Source organism: Prionailurus bengalensis, chromosome X, assembly GCF_016509475.1.
Source record: "Prionailurus bengalensis isolate Pbe53 chromosome X, Fcat_Pben_1.1_paternal_pri, whole genome shotgun sequence".
Lineage (NCBI taxonomy): Eukaryota > Metazoa > Chordata > Mammalia > Carnivora > Felidae > Prionailurus > Prionailurus bengalensis.
In genome coordinates, this window is record NC_057361.1 from 104,502,290 (window position 1) to 104,513,016 (window position 10,727).

The 10,727-nt window shown below is 37.5% G+C and overlaps 1 pseudogene; it reads left to right on the forward strand.

Annotated features, from left to right (window-relative positions):
• Positions 1–593: 593 nt before the first annotated feature.
• LOC122476999 lies at positions 594–1,394 on the forward strand (annotated as a pseudogene).
• The last annotated feature ends 9,333 nt before the right edge of the window (positions 1,395–10,727 follow it).

Here is a 10,727-nt window from a genome sequence, read left to right on the forward strand (position 1 = left end):
CTGACTCGGTTTCAGCTCAGGTCAAAACCTCAAGGATCCTGGATTCCAGCCCTGCATCAGGCTCTGTGCGGACAGCATGGAGCCTGCTTGGATTCTCTCTCTCCCTCTTCCCTCCCATTCCCCACCTGCTCACTATCTCTTTCTCTTAAAAATAAATAAATAAATAAACATTTAAAAAGAAAAACCCATGGGCCAGGCAGAAACCTTGGAGTTGGCCTTTGGACAAGAGTCACCTTCTCCCCAGGTGGCCAACCTCCTGAATAAAACTCATATTCCTTTCCAACCAAAACTTATCTCTTGAGTATTGGTCTTTGGAGTGATGGGCAGCTGAACTCGGGTTTTGGTAACAATGATCTCATATATTATTAATATAACATATTATTACATAATATATATTCAAAATTCTGAATAAAAATTCAGGGAACCTGGAAATTTCTGAACAACAAAAATAAATTTAAGTGGAAAAAGACTAGTTCTTCAAATATTTTAAAATGTCAATCACATGTTCCTGATAATTATTAGCAAGGTTAAAGAAAAAGTGACTACTGAAATCATTAAATTTTTTTTTTAATGTTGAATCTCAGCTGGTCCACCCGAGACCCCCTGAGCACCAACCCTAGTCTCTCATGCGGTCCCATTTCTGCTACAACAAGATGAAAGAAACTATCATGAACCAAGAGAAACTCGCCAACTGCAAGCACAAGTACACATTGGTGGGAAAGGAACTGCTTGCTGAAAGAAGGTGGTTCATAGAACAGCTACAGCAGATGATAAAAAACTTCAGTTCTCCTTAAAGAAGTTAGGGGTAAATAATATCTATGGTATTGAAGAAGTGAATATGTGCACAAACCAAGGAACAGTGGTCCACTTTAACAACCCTAAAGTTTAGGCGTCCCTGGCAGCAAACACTTTCACCATTACAGGCCATGCTGAGACAAAGCAGCTGACAGAAATGCTACCCAGTATCTTAAACCAACTTGGTGCAGACAGTCTGAAAAGTTTAAGAAAGCTGGCTGAAGCTCTGCCCAATCTGTGGATGGAAAGGCACCACTTTCTAACGGAGAGGATGGTGATGATGAAGTTCCAGATCTTGAGAATTTGGGTGAAGCTTCCAAGAATGAAGCAAACTGAATTGAGTCAACTTCTCAAGATGATAAAACTTGAAGAAGTTACTGGGAGCTGCTATTTTATATTATGACTGCTTTTTAAAAATTTTGTTCATGAATCTGATAAAATCTAGATCTCTAATATTTTAAGCCCAAGCCCCTTGGACACTGCAGCTCTTTTCAGTTTTGCTTATATACAATTCATTCTTTGCAGCTAATTAAGCTGAAGAAGCCTGGGAATAAAGTTTGAAACAAGATTAATAAAGTTCTTTGCCTAGTAAAAAAAAATTAATGTTTATATTTATTTTTGAGACAGAGCATGAGTAGAGGAGGGGCAGAGAGAGAGGGAGACACAGAGTCTGAAGCAGGCTCCAGGCTCTGAGCTGCCCGCACAGAGCCCTACGCAAGGTCAAACTTGTCAACCACGAGATCATGACCTGAACTGAAGTCAGATGCTCAACTGACTGAGCCCCCCAGGCGCCCCTGAAATCATTTTAAACATTGCCTCTCCCTTTCCATATCCTACTAGATTGAGGAGAGTCTGTTTTATCTTCCACTGTAATTTTGTTTTCTACTTTCTTGTTCTCCCTTCAAGTGTGGTATCTTCTGTTATACAGATCACAGAAAATACAGTAAAACCCTGTTTGCAAAGTATAATTCATTCAGGAAATATGCTTGTAATCCAAAGGACTTGTATATCTAAGCGAATTTTCCCATAAGAAATAATAGAAACTCAGATGATTTGCTCCACAACCCAAAAATATTCATATAAAATGATTACAATACTGTAATATAATACAAAATAATAAAGAAAATGTAAAATATAAAAAAAAAAGATAAATAACTTGCATTTACCTTTGAAAACCTTCGTGGCTGGTGTGAGGGAGACAAGAGAAGGGGGTTATTGTGTAGGACGACTTTTACTATCACTAACGGATCACTGCTATCTATTGGCTCAATGGAATCTTTTTCTTTTCATGCCACTTTAAAAAGGAACCTATCCAATGACACATGCTTTTGCTTCCTTTTGAGGATTTTGCAGAAGTGTGACATTGCATTGTCATTAAACAGATTCATCGCTCGCAGTGCTACAGCCTTATTTGGGTGGTGCTTTTCTACAAATTTTGTACTGTTTCCTACATTTTACACATCTCCCTAATCTCATTTGGAGTGAGGGATTCCTCCACTTTTCCTCCTCCTCCTCTGCACACAAGATCTCCTCCATAGCCTCTTGCTGTTGCTCGTGATGCAGATCCATAAATTTGTCAGTGGTCAGCTCCTGGCCATGTTCCTCCACCAGCTCTTGAATCTTATCCTCTTTCACCTCCAGTCCCATGGTCTTCCCCAAGGTTATGATTTCACTGACAACTGGCAGCTCCTGTTATTGAGCAGGCCCCTCTAAGTCATGTCCGAGAATGCAATCAGGCCTCAGTTTTCTCCAAGCAGATGACGGTTCTCTTGGTGATCCCATCCCAGGCTTTATCGATGATCTTGAGGAAGTTCACGATGTGGAAATGATTTTTCCAAAACTCTTGGAGGGTAAGATTTGTTCCTTTAGTCACCTTGAAGCATTGCTGAAATAGTGCTCTGGTGTAAAGCTTTTTAAAATTCAGGGGCTCCTGGGTGGCGCAGTCGGTTAAGCGTCCGACTTCAGCCAGGTCACGATCTCGCGGTCGGTGAGTTCGAGCCCCGCGTCAGGCTGATGGCTCGGAGCCTGGAGCCTGTTTCCGATTTTGTGTCTCCCTCTCTCTCTGCCCCTCCCCCATTCATGCTCTGTCTCTCTCTGTCCCAAAAATAAATAAAAAACGTTGAAAAAAAATTTTAAAATTCAAAATGACCGGCTGATCCATGGATTGGAGGACTGGAGTGGTGTTGGGAGGAAGGAACCTGACCTTAATGAACTCAAATTCCTCCAGTAAGTCATCCTCAAGGCCTGGAGCATGAGAAGGAGCATTATCCATAACCAGCAAGGCTTTGAGGGGCAGATTCTTTCTTAAAAGGTATTTCTTCACTGCAGGACTGAAGACCTCATTGATCCACTCAATGAATAAGATATGAGTGACCCAAGCTTGCTGTTGGACCTCCACATAACATTTAACTGACTCTTCTGCACCTTGCATTTCTTGAAGGCTCATGAATTCTTGGAATGATACAGAAGCAGGGGCTTGCCTTTGAAATCCCTGCCTGCATTAGCACAAGAGGGTGAGACGGTCTTTCGTGGGCTTGTGACATTTCGTGGGCATTGCGTTCTCTTCTTCTGTAATGTGTGTCCTCTTAGGCATCTTTTTTCCAAAAAAGCCCCATCTCATCACAGTTAAAGACTTGCTCTGTCAGGTAAAACTCGGAAATGATGATATTCTGGAACTCAGCGAATGCCTCAGCTGTCTTAGCATGCGAAATCGCAGCTTGTCCGTGTCTCACAACACTATGGATGCCACCTCTCCTCTTAAAGTTATCAGGCCATCCCCTTCTTGCCTTGAAGACTTCTTCATTTTCTGTTGACATACTTGGCAGTTTACTTACAAAGTTGGTGTACAAGGCATTTGCCTTCTTGCAGATAAAGTTCTCGGTCACAGTATCACCTGCTAGTTGCTTCCCATTTATCCAAACCAAAAGCAACTTTTCTACATCGTCCAGAAGACATGGTGGTTGCTTTGATATTCTTGTGACTCCTTTTGCTGCATCTAGCATCCTTATTTCTTCTTTCTTCTTTAATAGTGTGCAAATGGTCAACATAGACTTCTTACAAAATCTTGTAATTTCGGCCACTCGTATACCTCGTTCATATTTCTCAATGATTTCCCTCTTAACTTCCACCATAATCATCTCCTTCTTACTGCTTTTCTTTTCAACCTTTTTCTGCAGGGGGCTATTGTATATGCTCACACAAATGTTTTTCTTTTTTCCATAAAGATGGTATTACTTTATTTCTTTAGGTTTTTAAAAAATACTTTAAAATTGTTTTCAATGTTTTCCTTAATTTTTGTTCTATTTCTCCCTAAATGTCTTACGTTTTAGTTGTATCTTATTCCTTGAAACATCATTTTTTATACTATGGAAAAAATGTTATGTTTATTTGTTTAAATATATGAAATTTATTGTCAAATTGGTTTCCATACAACACCCAGTGCTCGTCCCAAAAGATGCCTTCTTCAATACCCATCACCCACCCTCCCCTCCCTCCCACCCCCCATCAACCCTCAGTTTGTTCTCAGTATTTAAGAGTCTCTTATGCTTTGGCTCTCTCCCACTCTAACCTCTCTTTTTTTTTTCCTTCCCCTCCCCCATTGGTTCCTGTTTAGTTTCTCAGGATCCACATAAGAGTGAAAACATATGGTATCTGAGTTTCTCTGGATGGCTTATTTCACTTAGCATAACACTCTCCAGTTCCATCCACGTTGCTACAAAGGGCCATATTTCATTATTTCTCATTGCCACATAGTACTCCATTGTGTATATAAACCACAATTTCTTTATCCATTCATCAGTTGATGGACATTTAGGCTCTTTCCATAATTTGGCTATTGTTGAGAGTGCTGCTATAAACATTGGGGTACAAGTGCCCCTATGCATCAGTACTCCTGTGTCCCTTGGGTAAATTCCTAGCAGTGCTACTGCTGGGTCATAGGGTAGGTCTATTTTTAACTTTTTGAAGAACCTCCACACTGTTTTCCAGAGTGGCTGCACCAGTTGGCATTCCCACCAACAGTGCAAGAGGGTTCCTGTTTCTCCACATCTTCTCCAGTATCTATAGTCTCCTGATTTGTTCATTTTGGCCACTCTGACTGGCATGAGGTGATATCTGAGTGTGGTTTTGATTTGTATTTCCTTGATGAGGAGTGACGTTGAGCATCTTTTCATGTGCCTGTTGGCCATCTGGATGTCTTCTTTAGAGAAGTGTCTATTCATGTTTTCTGCCCACTTCTTCACTGGATTCTTTGTTTTTCGGGTGTGAAGTTTGGTGAACTCTTTATAGATTTTGGATACTAGCCCTTTGTCCGATATGTCATTTGCAAATATCTTTTCCCATTCGGTTTGTTGCCTTTTAGTGTTGTTGATTGTTTCCTTTGCTGTGCAGAAGCTTTATCCAATGGAAAAAAGACAGTCTCTTTAACAAATGGTGCTGGGAGAACTGGACAGCAACATGGAGAAGGTTGAAACTAGACCACTTTCTCACACCATTCACAAAAATAAACTCAAAATGGATAAAGGACCTGAATGTGAGGCAGGAAACCATCAAAACCCTAGAGGAGAAAGCAGGAAAAGACCTCTCTGACCTCAGCCGTAGCAATCTCTTACTCGACACATCCCCAAAGGCAAGGGAATTAAAAGCAAAAATGAACTATTGGGACCTCACACAGATGTTGACTACAGTACAGTATTAATAAACTCTTGTCATATACTGTATTTAAGTAACTGGCAATAAGGCAGCAGAGGAAAGGGTCTATATCTGCAGGCAGCTTTACCTAGAATGTAGCAAAGCATTCTTAACCTTACTCTTGTATTGAAAAGCAAAGTACTGTTGCTTTGAAGTGACAAAAATACACTAGTGCCAGTTGTGGACACTTTCCAATGTTCTGAAAAATCACTGATTTCTACCAAACACTACGGCCTGAGACTGAGCATCTGAGCATGGGAGATGAATACCCAGAATCCCTCAGCAAGAGAAAGATAGAAGCACTATGTAAAAGTGGCTTAGCTGTGATCATGCAATGTTTGGCATCACTTACTCCTCATACTGCAAGACATTGCTTGCTTATCAAGTTAAAATTTATTAGAGATATATGCTCATCTTGCAGAACACTTGCAGAACAAGTTACTCGCAATCCAAGGTTTTACTGTACTTGCAAGATTTGCCTTGCCTTGGGCAATATGTTACTTGAGGTTGAAATAGGAAGCTAATCTTGGATAAATGTCTGAGTTCTCTTTGGCTTATCCCATATAATTGGAATATTTAAGTCTGGTCCCCATCTCTTGGTCCTAACATTTCTAATAGTTCAAGGAAACTATGTATTCAAAATTAAGTGACTTGAGAAATAAGGACTAATTGTGTTTTAAATGTAAGGAGCCTAAACATGTCAAAGATAGTACCTGAGAGTTTGTATGGGATGGGGAAGATGGCAGAGACTCTGGATGGACCTCCTTCCCTGTGTTTCGGTGAAGGTAGGGCCAACTTTATCTTTGGACTGCTATAAATGGCACATTGTATGTATTAAGTACTCAATATGTTTTAGCTGCTAATATTTCTGCTGCTGTTGCTATGCAACTTATAGCAAAAGATTGTGTCAATAATGCTGATCTGTATTTTATAAATGCTCTTTAAAGTGCAATAATGTATTCCCAAGGCTTAGTGTAGCCTGACACATAGTTCGTGCTCAATGTAAATGGAATAAATGAATGTGTTCTTTGTTAACGTGAGAAACAATAGGGAAATGTTGAAAATTCAATGGAAACTAGTCTCCACTTCTGGAGAATCAATTCACAGAGTTACAAAGTCATTATGTTTTTTTCTTCTCTCTGGGGAAACATTGAATCTTCTCAAAACTCCCTCTATAATTATTTCCTGGGTGAAGGCCAAGATATAATTTATAATACTATAACATTCCTATAAGGACTTGGTAGAAGGACAAACTAAATAGTCATTAATGGTGAATATTAGGGTCTTTTTCACAGTAAAATGATAAATTTTTATTTATTTATGAGATATGAATATACAGTGGGTAATCAAGGCATGAAATGATGGTTAAAAATACTATATGTATGTCAACGAAATTTTTAACATGTGAAAGTAGTTGTGTTATGGGATTAGAACACACAAAGCTACCTAAGACTTTGCTTTTGTTATTGGCTAGTGTATAAAATAAACATGTAACAATTTAAAAGCAAAGATTCTACTGGAATGAGGTTTGGAAATATATATATACATACATGTAGGTATGTGTATAAAACAAACATATATCATTGATTAACCAAACATTTATCTCTGTGCTCTAGAACCAGACTACATACAATTCAAAATCAAATGAGTGTCAGAAAAGTAAATAGACAATTGCAGTAGAGTCTGATGATCTGTTAGGATATCGCATTCTATGGGAACACAGAGGTGTACAGGACCCCAGTTTCTAAGCGGTGTATTTCAAAAGCTGAAGTTTCAAGGCTGAGTAAGAGTTAGCTAGAATAAAAAGCAGGGAGACTAGGGAAGGTACTCCAGATAAAAGAAACATATTGTGTGAGGTTGTGAAGATATGCTTTGTTAAACTGCATGTACATAGGTAAACATGACTCGAATGAGGGTGGGTATAGGTAAGAGATAAAAATAAGGGAGCCAGTGCAGTGCCAGATAACAAAGAATTTTGTATTCTAAGGAGTTTGCATTTTTAACCCACATATTGTAGCTTTTTTGAACAGCTAATGTGATGCAAATTCACCATAAACATTCAAATAATACAGATATATAGAACATATGAAGTAAATACATCCAATTTTGTAACTATGTTCATACAGCTGGTGAAAATATCTTTTGGAGCGCCTGGGTGGCGCAGTCGGTTAAGCGTCCGACTTCAGCCAGGTCACGATCTCGCGGTCCGTGAGTTCGAGCCCCGCGTCAGGCTCTGGGCTGATGGCTCAGAGCCTGGAGCCTGTTTCCGATTCTGTGTCTCCCTCTCTCTCTGCCCCTCCCCCACTCATCCTCTGTCTCTCTCTGTCCCAAAAAAATAAAATAAATAAACGTTGAAAGAAAATATCTTTTAAAGATATTTAAACTAGTTTTATTAAAATTAAAACAGTGGTTTTTACTTTTTATATAAAAACAATACATAACAGAAAAAGATTTAAAGAAAAAGTAAAAAATTCATCCTACTGTCCAAACCTCTACCTCTAATTCCACTTGGCAGAGTCAAAATTATGAATAATTTCTGGCTTTTAATACTTTTGAACTTTCCATTTTAACTTCAAATGATATACTTATAAATCCCTACTAAAAAGAGTGAAGTATATTGTAATAAATGGAGAATATTGTCAGATTACCTATCCCCCCCACACACACAAAAAAAGTCAGCCAAGATAGCTTCACATGGTAAATTCTATTAACACTATAAGCAAAAGATAATTCCAGTATTATTCAACTGCCCCCCAAAATAAATTGAGAAGAAAAGCTTCCACATTCTTTTCTTCCTCTTCTTTTAAACAACACATGTTAATACCTGAAAACTAACAAGGAGAGCTTGGTAACGAAAACAATAGCTTTGTCTGACTCACAAATATTGAAGCAAAAGCATTAACTAAAAATCAAATTAAGTCAATTATGAGTTAGTCATCAAACCCAGGGTTCATTTTAAAAATACAAGGATGGTTCAGTATAAGAAAATAGTTAAAATAATTTGCTGTTAACAGTACACAGGGAACAGTAATTATAAAAGTGTGGCTAGAGCCTAGGGTTCATTGGGAGGTGGTACATGATGAGGTTGGCAAAATAGATTGGAAACCTATGAAAGAATGAAAGAATTTATACATAGTGAATGCCAAAAATATCTGTGATTCTAACAGGAGAGTTAAAGAATACTTTTATTTCATTTTTTATATTTGAAGGGAGTAATATTCTATTTCATTTGAGAAAGTAATTACTCCCATAATTCACTTTTTATAAGTATCAAAACATTATTAGTGGCATATGTATATCTATATATCTATATTGATATATATATCAGAAGTGTAGAGAATAAAAATATATATTGTATCTAGGATGCATTTTTTACACATTAAATTACATCACTAATCATTTGTTTTTGGATTAATATATTTCATAACAAATGCAAATATTAATAAATAAATATAGTCCAAAAATTATAAAATTAACATGTAATAATAACAGTTTTTGTGTTTCCTGTGTACTAGGAAAAAATATACACATGGATATACATACTTATAGATGTTGAAATATATATATACATATATGATATATATATATATCATATATATATATATAAAATAAAACCTCACAATAACAACCTGTGTTACTTGCATTACCTTCATATTGAAAATAAAGGAACAACGGCCCACAGGAATCTGTCTGATACTAAAATCTTTGTGCTTAATCTACCACATCCTGCTTTCTTCACATAGTACCTTGTGAAAAGACAATGTATAAGAACTTTCTAGTGAGTCAGAATCTTTGAGCAAGGGTGAGAGATTGCAAAATGCAACCCATTCATTGCAAAATGAATTCCATATGCAAAAGAATTTTATTGCAAAATGAAACCCATATGCAAATAATCTATGCATTTAAAAAAATCAGTCCCATCTATAAAATAAATAGTTCAGCTTAAGCCACAGACAAAATAGCAAATAAGGAAATAACTTTAGATTTTTATATGTAAAGTAGATCATTTGTTTTGAGTTAGCCTTTATACTTAAGTTGTCATAGCATGAGAAAATTTGGAATGTGAAGTTATGTGTTTTTTTCCAATAACTGTACAAGCTTCCTTCTTATGTTTGGAAACTTCTACAGGTGCCTTATGAGCTTAACCTTACCATATGAGCTGGACAGGAATTAAAGAATATAAACTGGACAATGTAGTTGAGGTAGCTTCTAGTAGACTATTCAGTATTACATTGTAGCACTAGTTTCAGGCAATGGTGAATATGACAGCTGGAATTACACCTACTTCATTTGGGAGGCTTGGAAATAAATAACCAACTAAACCTTCTACTTCTAATAATCCTTGCCTCTACATAACTAATTTTAGTTTCAATGGAGAAACTGAGACAGCCTATCAGACCCAAATATTGACTAACACTGGAACCTTAAGGTAAGAAGCACTGTCAACTTAAATGTGCTAATAAAAAGCAGCACCCTTACATAAATTAATAACTATTCATAGAATCAAGGTAGAACTACTTAATTAGCTTTTGGATTTAAAGATTAAACTGAGGGGCGTTTGGGGGTGGTTCAGTCGGTTCAGTGTCCAACTTCAGTTAAGGTCATGATCTCGCGGTTTGTGGGTCTGTGCTGACAGCTCAGAGCCTGCAGCCTGCTTCAGATTCTGTGTCTCCCATTCTCTGTCCCTCCCCGACTCATACTCTGTCTGTCTGTCTGTCTGCCTCTCTGTCTCCAAAAAATAAATTAGAAAGAACATTAAAATTTTTAAAATAAAATAAAAACACTTAAAAAATAAAGAGTAAACTGAAAAATAATTCATGGGTTTTAAAAGTGTGTTTGATGCTAGCTGAGAATGGCATCTATTTTAAACTAATGATGTACATTACGTGCATGTGTGCACACATGTGCGTGCCTGTGTTTTCGTGTATGTGTGCACGTATCTTTTGGGAAAGTTATGTTTTAAAGGAGAAGTGACAAGATCCCTCTCCAAATTCCATGTGTTGAATCCCAAGAGTCATTCTCTACTCACTATCTGATGAGATTTGACAGTACAAAATTCAGTTGCAAAGCCACATATAATGCAAGCAGGCTGTAGCCTTGCACTATCTTGCTGGAGGCTAATCACTTTATAATGAGTTTAGTGAAAAGTACCTGTGCAATAAGTTGTAGTTGACAGCAGCCCAAGGGGACCTCTAAGTGCTAAAAATTAGCAGCTGAGGGATGTTGGATTGCATCCTTTTGAA